Source organism: Felis catus, chromosome B2 (assembly GCF_018350175.1).
Source record: "Felis catus isolate Fca126 chromosome B2, F.catus_Fca126_mat1.0, whole genome shotgun sequence".
NCBI lineage: Eukaryota > Metazoa > Chordata > Mammalia > Carnivora > Felidae > Felis > Felis catus.
In genome coordinates this window covers 68,846,383-68,862,142 of record NC_058372.1, presented here as the reverse complement: position 1 = coordinate 68,862,142, position 15,760 = coordinate 68,846,383, and the positions used below count along the sequence as shown (strand labels likewise).

At 37.2% G+C, this 15,760-nt stretch overlaps 2 long non-coding RNA genes across 3 annotated transcripts in view; one reads left to right on the top strand and one right to left on the bottom strand.

Moving 5' to 3' along the window:
* LOC123385436 overlaps window positions 1–15,760 on the bottom strand; it is a 554,832-nt gene that overhangs the window by 86,290 nt on the left and 452,782 nt on the right. The window lies entirely within an intron of this gene.
* LOC111560614 lies at window positions 529–6,905 on the top strand. Its single transcript, XR_002742620.2, has 3 exons — window positions 529–738; window positions 5,982–6,122; window positions 6,630–6,905. It is a non-coding gene; the product is annotated as an uncharacterized LOC111560614 (long non-coding RNA).

The following is a 15,760-nucleotide window of genomic DNA, read 5'->3' as shown; positions in this document are numbered from 1 at the left end:
ACACAAATACTGAATCATTATGTTGCACACCTGAAAATAATATAATGTTATATGCCAATTATATTTCAATTTTTTTAAAAAGATAGGTAACAAAAAAGATCCATATGGAAGCACAAAGGAAAAAAATACAGAGTAAACTGTAAGAATGAATGGGACATATGAAAATTCTAACATAGGTGTTATTGGAGAGCTAGGAAAAAGGAGAAAGAGAATGGAAACTTCAGAAGTTATATTACCTTAAAATATTCCAAAACTAATCTTAAAGCATCAAAACCACAGATTTAAGATGTTCTAAAAAATTTATGCAACATAAATACACAGAAAATCAGACCAGTAAAATCTGATGAAAACCAAAGAAAAAAAGAATACCTTAAAATCTTTTAAAGAAAGCTCCTCGAAAGAAACAAACAAAATACTGACCACTGTCTTCTTAACAGAAATGATGGAAGCGAGACCCATAAAGTTCAAACAGAAAATAACTGCCAACCTAGAATTCTGAGACTCTTGAAAATATTCTTTTCAAATATAGTTAAAATTAATGTAATCCATTAAAATCAAGAACTACGAGTGAAAAAATGTAGGCAACTATCACAGTTTTAGTAAAACAGAAATTGAGAGAATATTTCACTGGGAGAATCACACTAAAAATAATAATAAAGGCAGAAATTCTCCAACAGAAGTAAATCCATTCCAGTTGAAATCATGGTGATGCAGAAAGTTACGAAGAGTACCGTAAAGGTTAAGTATATGCCTAAATCTAATTTTGTGCTGATTATGTAAAGCAATAATAAGAATGTTTTCTGAAAATTACGATGTATAAAGAATAAATTTTAGGATAATTAAAGATGAACGTAGTCAAAGAGTTCTCATTTACCTGCATTTTTTGAGAATTAGTAGGATGCCAACTTAAAAAGAACTGTAATAAGTCAAGGATGTTGTATGTCATAAGCTCTAGGATAGCAGTAAAATAAGCAATAAGAGAGGGATGCCTGGGTGCCTCGGTTAAGTGTCTGACTTCAGTTCAGGTCATGATGTCAGGGTTCATGAGTTCAAGCTCCACGTCGGGACAGCTGGGAGCCTGGAGACTGCTTCGGATTCTGTGTCTCCCTGTCTCTCTGCCCCTCCCCTGCTCATGCTCTGTCTCTCTCTCTCAAAAATAAACATTTTTAAAAATGTAAAAAGAAATGAGATACAACTAACAAACTATAATGTGGGAGGAAGAAATATAGTAATGGTTTTAAAAATCTTAACTAAACTGAGAGAATATCAGTAAGAGGAGAAAAAGCAACATGGGACAAGAAAAAATAAATTATAAGATTATTTACTATATCTTTAAAATTTAAAGATTAAATAAGTCTTAAATAGAAAGGAATATTATAATGAATAGATTGTTTAAAATCCAACTATATGTTGCTTACATTAAGCATTTTAAACATAAGGAGAAAAGGGCTAAAAAATAAACAAATGAAAAAAAAATACACCATGCAGATACTATTAAAAAAAAAAGCTGGTGTGACTCTACTAGTGTCAGACAAAGTCAACTTTAAGGCAAAAATTTGATCCATTTTCTAGTTGGGTTGTTTGTTTTTCTTTCTGTTGCCTTTGAAAGTTCATTGTACATTCTTAATACAAGTCTTTTTTCAGATATGTGACTTGCAAGCATTTTCTCCCAATCTGCAGCTTGCATTTACATTCTGTTTTTCACAGACACACGCTCAAGGTCCAATTTACTATTGTTATTTTTTAAATATACAGCTAGCTTTGCTATTAACATGTCTGAGAACTTTTGGCCTGACATCAGGCCACAAAGATTTTTTTCCTATATTTTCCTTAAAATTTTATAGTTTTATGATTTCATAAAACTAGATCTATGAGCCACTTTGAGTTAGGATAGAGGATTTTTAGTAGGAATGTAGTTTGACACTCAGTAGCTTAATCCCATGTATATGGAAGTTAGCCATTCACAATTGTTTTTAAAATAATATAGTCTTGTTGCACAAGAAAAATACTCTTCATTTCTTTTTTTTTAATGTTTATTTATTTTTGAGAGAGAGAGAGAGAGAGACAGAGCACGAGCAGAGGAGGGGCAGAGAGAGAGGGAGACACAGAATCTGAAGAAGGATCCGGGCTCTGAGCTGTCAGCACAGAGCCCGATGTGGGGTTCGAACTCACGAGCTGTGAGATCATGACCTGAGCTGAAATTGGACGCTTAACCGACTGAACCACCCAGGCACCCCATTCTTCATTTCAGTGAAGAGTATCATTGGAGAAGACTGTCTCTTCTCTTGGTTTTAGAATTATCAGTCAACAAAGCATGTTCTTTCCCTTAAGATTTGGGACATTCCAATCTAGAGCCTTGTTGATAAACACTCACTTCTTCAGCCCATGCTAAATGAGTGTCTCCACTACCTTCCTTAGTGTCTCTGTATTACCAGAGAACATGCCCATGTCTTCAATTAGACTAAGCAATCCTTTCAGATGGGAACCATGACTTGTTACCATTGTAAAACCATTGTGTTACATTTCCACACAATATACTACACATACTTGGTACTCAACAAAATGCATTAAAAAAATATTTGATATCCATACCTCTCCCGCTATTCTTCCCTTCCTGGCCCACTACGCTTCCTTTCTCTTCGTATCTTTAGTTAAAAAGTTGGGGGGAGGGTGCTGCTCTTGGTATAGAGCAAAAATATTCTAAGGAAATTTTTACTTCACATTTAAATACATAGTTCATTGTAGAACACGTGCACATTAAACGAAAATATTGTCGGGGAAATATAATTAAAAACCAAATCTCCCAACCTGGAAATCCTCTTCAGGAAGGTAGTGGAGAATGATAACCAGTTTTATTATTGAATAAGAAGTAAACCCAGATGTGATGCACATCACAGACTGCACGGACAAAAAGAAAGCTCATCCTCTTACACAGCTGAAAAAAATAAACCCAGTTTTCATGATAAATGATAACTAACTAGTCCTCCAGTAAGAAGACTTGATAACTCAATTTGTCACAAATAATTTTTACTTTACCTGTTAATTAGAGTGACTCAAGTTGAAAAAACAGACTCTTTATCTCCATGACATAAAGTAATTTTGTGTCTTTGAACATGCACCCACCACTGTAGACTCCTACCCTCCCAGAGAAACTGGAAGATAGGGATGTCCTCTTTTGATGTTTACATTCAGAGATGGCTCCACATTCTTGAGAAAAGCATGTTTTGGGTCATAAAGCTAACAAAAGGCCTTTTTAGTCTTAAAAACTTTACATACACCTCAAAGAGAAGAGAAAATACTTACAAGTTTTCTAAGGTAAATATTCTATGAAAAAGGAGGGGAGGGAAATTTCTTCCCTCCATTTTCAACAGGGATAAATAAGCCTTTTTTTTCTAATTTATATTGTCCTTACAATATATAAAGTATATCTTAAATGTAGTTAATCTGTCAAATTACAAACTAAAATAATTTAGTAATGAGTTTGATGTCCTTTATTCAAGGCAAAACAATCCATGAATTGGAGGAGTACAGTGCCTCATAAACAGGGAAGTATTCTTCTGTAGGTATTTTGGGCAAGAGCGAGTTTTATAGAACATTAGAAAGGGCAACTCAGAAACAGAGCATGGGTTTATGCTATTGAAGTGACTCTGGAAAGCACCTAAGGGTGGAGGCTGGTTTCAAGGGAACCAACAAAAAACAGAGGGTTGGAACTTCCAGTCCCACCCCCCTGACTTCCCTGGAGGGGAGAAGGGCTAGAGGTTGAACCAATCACCAATGATCAATGATTTAATCAATCATGCCTATGTAATAAAGTCTTCATAAAAACTTAAAGGATGAGGTTCAGAGAGCTGGGGAAACAGAATGCTTCCATGTGCCACCAATCTGTGCTTCAAACTTAAGGACAGAAAGTCCTTTGCTCAGGACCTTGCTTATGTATCTCATCATCTGGCTATTGATTCATGTCCTTTATTATTCTTTGTGATAAGCAGGTAATCTAGTGAATAAATGAGTCTCCCAAGTTCTGTGAGTTTCTCTAGCAAATTTATCAATCCCAAGAGGAGGTCATGTGAACCTCCAATTTATAGCCAGTCTGTCATAAGTACAGGTAACAACCTGGGATTGGGTTGGCATTTGAATTGAAAAGTAGGCTTGTAGGGTGAACTCTTAGCCTGTGAAATTTGATGCTATCTCTGGGAAGATACTGTGGAAACTGAGCTGAATGGTAGGACACCCAGCTGATGTCTGAGAATTGCTTGGTTGTATGGGGAAACCCCAATCCCTCCAAACCCATGTTGGAATTAGGTGCGTGATCTTCACCTAATTCTTCCATTTTTATTTTAATGCCCACACAAGTTAGGAAATCACTATTTTAGGGATTGTGCTTAGAGCCCAGCACAGATGAGAAGTAAGGGAAGCAAGTGGAGACTAGATAATGAAAAGCTTTGTTGATAAAGAGGCTGAATTTTATGCTGATAGTTTCCGACCAAGACTTGTCATTAATTTCCAGCTAAACTGGGCATTATAAGCCCCAATATGTGGAAGACAGAATGAAAACAAGAAGGGACAAGAGTTGGGATTAAGAAGTATTATTAATTTGGGGCTCCTGGGTGGCTCAGTTGGTTAAGGGTCCGACTTTGGCTCAGGTCATGATCTCGTGGTTTGTGGTTTGTGGTTTCTGGTTTGTGGATTCGAGCCCCATGTCAGGCTCTGTGCTGACAGCTTGCTCAGATCCTAGAACCTCCTCCGGATTCTCTCTTGCTCTCTGCCCCTCCCCCACTCACACTCTGTCTCTGTCTCTCCCAAAAATAAACATTAAAATTTTTTTTTTAATTTAAGAAGTAGTATTAACTTATGCTCTCCTCCTCCCTCACCAGCCAGAAGCAAGCTGTTCCTGCTACTTTAAGTGTTTTCTACCCTGTCAAGAATGTGGCAAAATTTATTAGGAAAAACTTCCCCAAGTAAAGCATTTGCTTCCAACTGTGAATTTGGCTGCTATTCTTTGAGTCACACAGAAACCTCTGCTGGTGTACACGGCTGCTGTTTCAAGAAAGAAAAGAAAAGTCTAATATTTAGAAATAATAGGGGAAGAACACCTTTCTTCTCTCAATCTGTGGAACAAATTATGGAAGCAGGGAAATGTGTTGTATAAATGGGATGTTCAAGAGAGTCAAACTCACCTCCTACATTTCACATATCGATTATGACAGAGTGTAAAGAAACTATTACATATAAGCTCAATATATATTAATAATGTTCAAAAAGTCCTTGAGGAAGACAATGATATTCCAATACCTATTGAGAATATTTAAGATTATCTAAAATATGTCATGACGTAAAATGACATTAGAACGTGCTAAAACACTAACTGTTACACAGGCCTGCATGTATCATGGTTTCTCAACATCAGTACTATTGATATTTTGGGCTGAAGAATTCCTTGCTGTGGGGACCATCCTGTGTGTCATAAGATGTTTATCAGCTTTCCTGTCCTACATTGCCAAATGTTCTTTGGTGGGGAGAGGGACAAAATCATCCCTAGTTGATAACCAATGGCTTATTCGTAACTTGTGAAGATATTGCCTGCACTTTCAGAAATTAAACCCCCACCGAAAGAGTGTCCAAGTCTAACCCATATCCAATTTAGAAAATGGAGGTTCACTAAATCTCACCAAATCCAATCATATTAATGCACAGATAAATATTTCTGACCATAAGCAGCCCAGAGTAAAGACCAGGGAGTTAAGGCTTGAAGACAGACTTTCATAAAAAAGATTAATAACATTCACACTACTGATTTTTTTCCAAAGTACTAAATTGTATCTTAGTATCCTTAAGAGTTAACCCTTTGCAAAATCCATCAGTGATGTATTCCTTTCTAGGCCCAATGACCTGGCTCACAGTAAAACCCTGTGACCCTCAGATAGGATAGGGGAATATAAGGCAACAGCATCCTTCATATATAATTTCTGTTCATTCCACAGACTCACACAAAACTTATGTGGCCAGGATCTCTGAACTCCAAATGTTGCTGATTCACAGTGTCTCCTCTGACTATGACCCTGACTTATCTTTGAGAAATTTGAAATTCATTTTCTCTAGAATGAACATCCTTGGATCTAAAGGTAAATTTGGTTCCATAAAAAAAAAAGTCAGGGAACTGACTAACCTCTAACCACTCTGAGTTTGACTTCTATAGATCTCATTTCAATTTTTTTGCCTCTAAAGAGCCTTAAATCTAACATACTTATTTAAATTTGACAGTAAATACTGGCACCTTCCCCAGTGTTCATAACTCCATTTCTAAATGTATTTTAGGTGACATATTGCTTGGGTGAAATTTATATATTCTATATTTATGGAAACAACCTCACTCTCCAACAATAAGGAGATGGTTAAATAAATTACTTTACATCCAATTACAGCCATTTAAAAATCGTAGTAAGAAGAATAATTAATGGCATATGCATGATATAAAGTGGAAGTTACAAAAGCAAACTAGAAAACTATATACATTTGGTTTTGATGTTATAATTATATACACATATGACTGAAAAACATTTTTACCTATCAAAGTGACAAATATTCCAATTCACATATTTATTTTACATTTTTCCTCTGCTATCCTCAAGGCCTTCATGCCAGACATGAAGAAGGAAGCTGCATGTTCAGAACAAGACAGACGTGCTGTCCCTTACCCACCTCCGTCAGCCTCCTCGTTCATGGTGAACCTCTACACTCTTCATTCTGGTCTTTAGACCCAAGAAATGCTGGACATCTTTTACCTTCAGCAGATTCTAATCTCTCTCTGGCTCTATCTTCTTTTAGGACTAATTCCCTGAAACGCCTTCATAATTCATTTGAAGACTTAGCTCACTCATCAGTAAAAGCTCCTTTATCTCAGTCACTTCTGCAGACATTAGTTTTCACTTTTCTGCTCTAACAGGAATCTGGCTCTCTCTCCTGTGACATCATTCCCTGAAATCCACTCAAATGAAGATTGAGTAGATCTTTCTATCCCTTATTCTTCCCACTTCTGAGCTGGGCTAATGGTCCTTTTTATTCCACATTGTCACACACAAACTACTCTCCCCTCCTTCCCCCTAAAGACTTGTTTCCTGGGGTGCCTGGGTGGTTCGGTTGGTTAAGTGTCTGACTCTTGATCTCAGGTCAGGTCTTGATGTTAGGGTCATGAGTTCAAGCCTCACACTGGGTTCTATGTCCAGTGTGGAGCCTACTTAAAAAAAGAAAAAAGAAGAAGACGACTTGCTGTTTCCTTAAAGCACCTGCCTTCCAAGTATATCACCCACTCACTACCCTACTGGGTAGCAGTTATTTACAGTCCTCTCAATCATAACACTCATCAGTTCCTTGATTTGATGCTTGTATCAATCATTTTGATATTCTTTGCATAAATCCTTTCCCTTCTATCAGTACTTAGCCTCAACTACAACTTTAGTCAAATCCAACTTTCTTCACGTACAATTAGGATATTGAATCAAGGTGTGAATCCACCATATCAGAAGAAACAAATATATTTTCAGTAGACACTTAAAGTGTTGTGTCAAGGGGTTGGAAGAAGCCAAGATGGCAGAACAGCATGGAAGTTTTTTGTGTGTCTCCCATCCATGAAATACAGCCAGACTAACTCTAAACCATCCTACACACCTAGAAAACTGATTGGAGGATTAACACAACAATCTGCACAACCTAAACCACAGAATTCAGCAGGTATGCAGTGCAGAGAGATGAACTTGGGGAGTGAGAAGGCACAGGAAAGGAGGTGCTTTAGCGAGTGGAGAGAGGACGGAGACTAGGGGGATAGGGAAAATATGGGAAAAGCACCCCTCCCCAAAAGCACCTGGAGAGAAAGTGGGAAGTTAGAAACAGCTGCAGGGACTAAACTAAAAAGGTAGAAAGAAGAAAGGAGAAAGGAGAGGGTTTAAATCCCATTAAGACTGTAAACAAGGGGAGCACAGAGTCTGAAACTCAGCAGCTCGATACCTGGTGGTGCTCTGGTGGGAAGGGCAAATCCCCAGGAACAGAGTGGGGTCCAGGAGTTCTTGGGCCACACGGGGAAAAGCAGTTCCACTGCTGGAAGGACATTTGGTAGAGACTGTTGAAGCCACATGGTGCCAGAAGACCCCAGAAAACAGCCACATTCGCTGGTGCTGGAACAAGTTCCTTAAGAGTGAAGCCTCGTGCCAGATGTGTGTTGTGATTTTCCATAATCCCTGAAATGCTGCTGCTACACTATCTCACGAGCTTTTTCTGGGGCAGGCTGGCACCTGGCCGCAGTCTCGGAGCTCCAGCAGCAGCAGGGTCCAGCAAGTGTTCCTGGGTGCACCCAACATTTGGCCATTTCTCAGTGAGACCCTCCCACAGAGGGGAGGAATGGGTCAAAGCCTCAGTCCTTCAGAAGTAAGGGGCTGGGCCGGTGGGGGGGAAGGGGTGCAGAACACTGGGTGGCTCAGTCGGTTAGGCATCCGCCTTTGGCTCAGGTCATGATCTCACAGTTTGTGAGTTCAAATCCCATGTTGGGCTCTGTGCTGACAGCTCAGAGCCTGGAGCCTGCTTCAGATTCTGTGTCTCCTTCTCTCTCTGCCCTGCCCATGCACACACTCTGTCTCTCTCTCTCTCCCCAAAATAAATAAAAATTAAAAAAAATTAAAAAAAAAAAAAAAGAAGTAAGGGGCTGGGGAAAACAGCCGCATCTGAGATAAAACTAGGGAAAGAGATACTGCCTAGGGTTTGGTCATGGAGAGTGAAAAAGTGGGGAGTGGACAAAAGCTGAAGACAGAGGATGGGTGTGCGATTACTGATCCAGGAGAACAGATTGGGTAGCTGGGTGGCGCCATTTTCACCTCTCCCACACATGCGCATCCATATCTACAGGAACCACAACACTACACCCCAGTAGGATAGCAGAGCCATCTAGTGGAGAGCGGAGCTGTTACACTGAGCCCCCCTACTGGGCCAACCTCACACTTAAACAACACAAGTCTCATAGCCTAGTTTATGCACTATAAAGTGCTTCATAGTCTAACTTCTACAGGACAATGAAGCAATTTCAGTCCTATTTCAATCTTTTAACAGGTCCATCTATTCAATTTTTTTTCATTTTCACTTCTTTTCTTTTTCTTGAATAAAGACAAAAACTTCATTTTTATTTTCAATTTTTATTTAAAATATTTTTCTTTAATTTTTTACTATATTTCTTAATTTGTGTTAATTTTTTCAAGTTCTATTTTACTTCCATTATTTTATTTTAGTCTACTTCAGTGTATTCACTTTTTCAAATTTTCAAATGATATACTTTTACTTTTTCTTTTTCTTTTTTCTCTTTTTCATTTCTTTTCTTTTTCTTGAATGCAGAAAGAGAAAAAAATCACTTTTACTTCCAACATCTATTAAAAATATTTTTCTTTAATTTGTTTACTATACTTTTTGCTTTTATGTAAAACTTTTCAAATTCTATTTTAGTCTGTTACAGTGTTTTCACTTTTATAATTTTCAAACCATTTCCTTTTTTTCTCTTTTTTCTCTTTTGCATTTCTTTTTCTTGAATAGAGAAAAAGAAAAATTCATTTTTATTTTTAATTTTTATTAAAAATATTTTTCTTTATTTTTTCTATTCTATTCTTTACATTTGTGTAAATTTTTTCAAATGCTATTTTACTCCCATCATCTCATTTTAGTCTACATTAGTGTATTCATTATTTCAAATTCTCAACTGATTTCTTCCCACCCCCTTATTTTCCCTAATCTATCAAACCACTTTCAACACCCAAACCAAAATACACCTATGATCTAGCATCTTTTATTCGATTGGGGGGGGTGTAATTTTTTAATTTTAATATTTTTTTAATTTTAGTTTTTTTAATTTCAATTTTTCTACCTCATTAATTCCTTTTCTCCCTTCAAAATGACAAAATGAAGGAATTCACCCCAAAAGAAAGAGCACAAAAAAACAACAGCCAGGGATTTAACCAACACAGATACAAGCAAGATGTCTGAACCAGAATTTAGAATCATAATAATAGGAATACTAGCTGGAGTTTAAAATAGATTAGAATCCCTTTCTGCAGAGATAAAAGAAGTAAAAAATAACGAGAATGAAATTAAAAATACTATCACTGACCTGCAATCGTGGATAGAAGCCACAGCGGCAAGAATGGATGAGGCAGAACAGAGAATTAGCGATATAGAGGACAAACTTACAGAGAATAATTAAGCAGAAAAAAAGAGGGAGATTAAGGCAAAAGAACACGATTTAAGAATTAGAAAAATCAGTGACTCATTAAAAAGGAACAACATCAGAATCATAGGGGTCCCAGAGGAGGAAGAGAGAGAAATTGGGGTAGAAGGGTTATGTGAGCAAATCATAGCAGATAACTTTCCTAACCTGGGGAAAGACACAGACATCAATATCCAGAAAGTATAGAGGACCCCCATTAACAACAAAAACTGACCATCAACAAGGCATATCACAGTCGAATTCACAAAATACTCAGGCAAGGAGAGAATCATGAAAGCAGCAATGGGGAAAAAAGTTGCTACCCTACAAGGGAAGATAGATCAGGTTTGCAGCAGACCTATCCACAGAAATTTGGCAGGCCAGAAAGGAGTGCCTGGATATATTCAATGTGCTGAATCAGAAAAAATATGCAGCCAAGAATTCTTTATCTAGCAAGGCTGTCATTCAAAAAGAAGGAGAGATTAAAAGTTTCCCAGACAAACAAAAAATTAAAGGAGTTTGTGACTACTAAACCAGCCCTGCAAGAAATTTTAAGGGGGACTCTCTGAGGGGAGAAAAGAAAAAATAAAAATAATAAAAATAATAAATAAATAAACAAATAAATACCAAAAGCAACAAATATTAGAAAGGACCAGAGAACACCACCAGAAACTCCAGCTCTACAAGCATCATAATGGCAATAAATTCATATCTTTCAGTACTCAGTCTAAATGTCAATGCACTCAATGCTCCAATCAAAAGACATAGGGTAACAGAATGGATAAGAAAACAAGACCCATCTATATGCTGTTTACAAGAGACCCACTTTAGACCTAAAGACACCTACAGATTGAAAATAAGGGGATGGAGAACCATCTATCATGCTAATGGTCAACAAAAGAAAGCCGGAGTAGCCATACTTATATCAGACAATCTAGACTTTAAAATAAAGACTGGTGGGTGATGGGTATTGAGGAGGGCACCTTTTGGGATGAGCACTGGGTGTTGTATGGAAACCAATTTGTCAATAAATTTCATATAAAATAAAATAAAATAAAATAAAATAAAATAAAATAAAGACTGTATCGAGAGATGTAGAAGGGCATTATATCATATTCAAGGTGTCTATCCCCCAAGATAACCTAACAATTTTAAACATTTATGCACCAAATGTGGAACAATGCAAATATATAAAACAATTAATCACAAACATAAAGAAACTCATTGATAGTAATACCATAATAGTAGGAGACTTCAACACCCCACTCACAGCAATGGACAGATCACCTAGTCAAAAAATCAACAAGGAAACAATGGCTTTGAATGACACACTGGACCAGATGGGCTTAACTTATATATTCAGAATATTTCATCTTAAAGCAGCAGAATATACATTCTTCTCCAGTGCACATGGAACGTTCTCCAGAATAGACCACATACTGGGACACAAATCAGCCCTAAGTAAGTACAAAAAGATCGAGATCACACCGTGCGTATTTTCAGACCACAACACTATGAAACTTGAAATCAACCACAGGAAAAAATGTGGAAAGCTAACAAATACTTGTAGACTGAAGAACATCCTACTTCAGAATGGATGGGCTAACCAAGCAGTTACAGAGGAAATTAAAAAGTATACGGAAGTCAATGAAAATGATAGCACCACAACCCAAAACCTCTGGGACAGAGCAAAGGTGGTCATAAGAGGAAATTACATAGCATTCCAGGCCTTCCTAAAGAAGGAAGAAAGATCTCAGATGCACAACCTAACTTTATGCCTTAAGGAGCTGGAAAAAGAACAGCAAATAAAACCCCAAACCAGCAGAATACAGGAAAAAATAAAGATTAGAGTAGAAATTAGTGCTATCGAAACCAAAAAAAAACCTAGCAGAACAGATCAATGAAACCAGAAGCTGGTTCTTTGAAAGAATTAACAAAATTGATAAACCACTAGCCAGTTTGATCAAGAAGAAAAAGGAAAGGACCCAAATAAAATCAAGAATGAAAGAGGAGAGATAACAAAAAACACAGCAGAAATAAAAACAACAATAAGAGAATATTATCAGCAATTATATGCAAATAAAATGGGAAATATGGAAGAAATGGACAAATTCCTAGACACATATACACTACCAAAACTGAAACAGGAAGAAATAGAAAATTTGAACAGACCCATAACCAGTAAGGAAATCGAATTAGTAATCAAAAATCTGCCAAAACACAAGAGTCCAGGGCCAGATGGCTTTCAGGGGAATTCTACCAAACATGTAAGGAAGAGCTAACACCTATTCTCTTGAAGCTGTTCCAGAAAATAGAAATGGAAGGAAAACTTCCTAACTCTTTCTATGAAGCCAGCATTACCTTGATTCCAAAACCAGACAGGGACCCCACTAAAAAGGAGAACTATAGACCAATTTCCCTGATGAACATGGGTGCAAAAATCCTCAAGAAGATATTAGCCAACCAGATCCAACAATACATTAAAAATATTATTCACCATGACCAAGTAGATATAGATACAGAGAAAGCATTTGAGAAAATACAGCATCCTTCCTTGATAAAAACCTTCAAGAAAGTAGGGATAGAACACGCATACCTCACAATCATAAAAGCCATATATCAATGATCCAATGCTAATATCATCCTCAATGGGGAAAAACTGACAGCTTTCCCCCTAAGTTCAGGAACAAGGCAGGGATGTCCACTCTCACCACTGTCATTCAACATGTGTTGGAAATCTTAGCCTCTGCAATCAGACAACACAAAGAAATAAAAGGCATCCAAATCATCCAGGAGGAAGTCAAACTTTCACTCTTCACAGATGACATGATACTCTAAATGGAAAACCCAAAAGAGTCCACCAGAAAACTACTACAATTGATTCATGAATTCAGCAAAGTTGCAGGATATAAAATCAATGCACAGAAATCAGTTGCATTCCTATACACCATCAGTGAAGCAACAGAAAGAGAAATGAAGGAATCGATCCCATCTACCATAGCACAAAAACCCATAAAATATCTAGGAATAAATCTAACCAAAGAAGTGAAAAATCTATACACTGAAAACTATAGAAAGTGTATGAAAGAAATTGAAGAAGACACAAAAAACTGGAAAAAGATTCCATGCTCCTGGATAGGAAGAACAAATATTGTTAAATTGTCAATACTACCCAAAGCAATCTACATATTCAATGCAATCCCTATCAAAGTAACACCAGCATTTTTCACAGAGCTAGAACAAAAAATCCTAAAATTTGTATGGAGCCAGAAAAGAGACCCCAAACAGCCAAAGCAATCTTGAAAAAGAAAACCAAAGCAGGATGCATCACAATCCCAGACTTCAAGCTATACTACAAAGCTGTAACCATCAAGACAGTATGGTACTGGCACAAGAACAGACACTCAAATCAATGGAACACAATAGAGAACCTAGAAATGGACCCACAAATGGATGGCCAACTAATCTTTGACAAAGCAAGGAAGAATATCCAATGGAGTAAAGACAGTCTCTTCAGCAAGTGGTGCTGGGAAAACTGGACAGTGACATGCAGAAGAATGAACCTGAACCACTTTCTTACACCATACACAAAAATAAACTCAAAATGGATGAAAGACCTCAATGTAACACAGGAAGCCATCAAATTCCTCAAGGAGAAAGCAGACAAAAACCTCTTTGATCTTGGCCATAGCAACTTCTTACTCAACACATCTCTGGAGGCAAGGGAAACAAAAGCAAAAATGAACTACTGGGACCTCATGAAAATAAAAATCTTCTGCACAGAGAAGGAAACAATCAGTAAAACTAAAAGGCAATCGACAGAATGGAAGAAGATATTTGCAAATGACATATCAGATAAAGGGTTAGTATCCAAAATCTACAAAGAACTTATCAAAGTCAACACCCAAAAAACAAAGAATCCAGTGAAGAAATAGGCAAAAAACATGAATAGACACTTCTCCAAAGAAGACATCCAGACGGCCAACTGACACATGAAAAAATGCTCAACATCACTCATCATCAGGGAAATACAAATCAAAACCACAAGGAGATACCACCTTCCACCTGTCAGAATGGCTAACATTAACAACTCAGGCAACAACAGATGTTGGCGAGGATGCGGAGAAAGAGGATCTCTTTTGCATTGTTGGTGGCAATGCAAGCTGGTGTAGCCACTCTGTAAAACACTATGGAGTTTTCTCAAAAAAACTAAAAATAGAACTACCCTACCACCCAGCAATTGCACTACTAGGCATTTATCCACGATACAGGTGTGCTGTTTTGAAGGGACACATGCACCCCCATGTTTATAGCAGCATTATAAACAATAGCCAGTGTATGGAAAGAGCCCAAATGTCCATCGATGGATGAATGAATAAAGAAGGTGTAGTATATATATAAAATGGAGTATTACTCAGCAATCAAAAAGAATGAAATCTTGCCATTTGCAACTACATGGATGGAACTGGAAGGTATTAATGCTAAGTGAAATTAGTCAGTCCAAGAAAGACAAAAATCATACGATTTCACTCATATGAGGTCTTGAAGAGACAAAACAGATGGACATAAGGGAAGGGAAACAAAAATAATATAAAAACAGGGAGGGGGACAAAACAGAAGAGACTCATAAATATGGAGAACAAACTAAGGGTTGCTGGAGGGGTTGTGGGAGAGCATATGGGCTAAATGGGTAAGGGACACTAAGGAATCTACTCTTGAAATCATTGTTGCACTATATGCTAACTAATTTGGATGTAAATTTGAAAAAGTAAAAAATAAAATTAAAAAAAGTGTTGTGTCAAGGAATGTAGGATCAGTATTGTGTATAGTAGTTAAAAGTAGAAACCCTGAATTCTCAGCACTAAGGGAATTGCAAGCAAAACAACACAAATGAGGAAACAATGTGACTTGATAGTTGTTTGACCACAAACTGAGGTGACACGAGAACCCAGCAGTGTATAGACAAAGGGTGCAGAGGATGTACATGAGCCTAAAAAGCAAGGGCACTTCTTACATCTTAAAATGCAGTGCCTCTTCATATTAGTGCTTTCATAGTGAGAAAAGCCACATGCAATGACGTGCCCATTAATCAAGGGTGGGGTTAGTCAAGCTACCTAGGTCCACCCAGGGAGACAATGTGAATAGAACTTTGGCAAGGGTTTGAGTAGATAACAAATGATGATTTATTTTAAGGGGATGATCTGAGGTGATAAATAAAAATAGATTTTGTGACAATCTGAATGCAGATATTTATTTGGTCTGCTGACCTACTGAGTCATTCACTGATGTGGACATGACCAGTGAAAACATACTAAATGTTTGTCAATCCATTGTCATCTGTGTTTCACCTGGTGACAATGCCTACATTGAAGGAGTTTCTAGTACTGGATGACTCTTGAGCTCATTCTGATTGTGACGTAGCTTTGGCCAAATAGGTATTCCAAGCAACTTATATTGCTATTCCTGCTCCTTTCTGTCACTGATAAAGATAAAATGTTAATGGTAATAGACTTCATAGATCTTTTA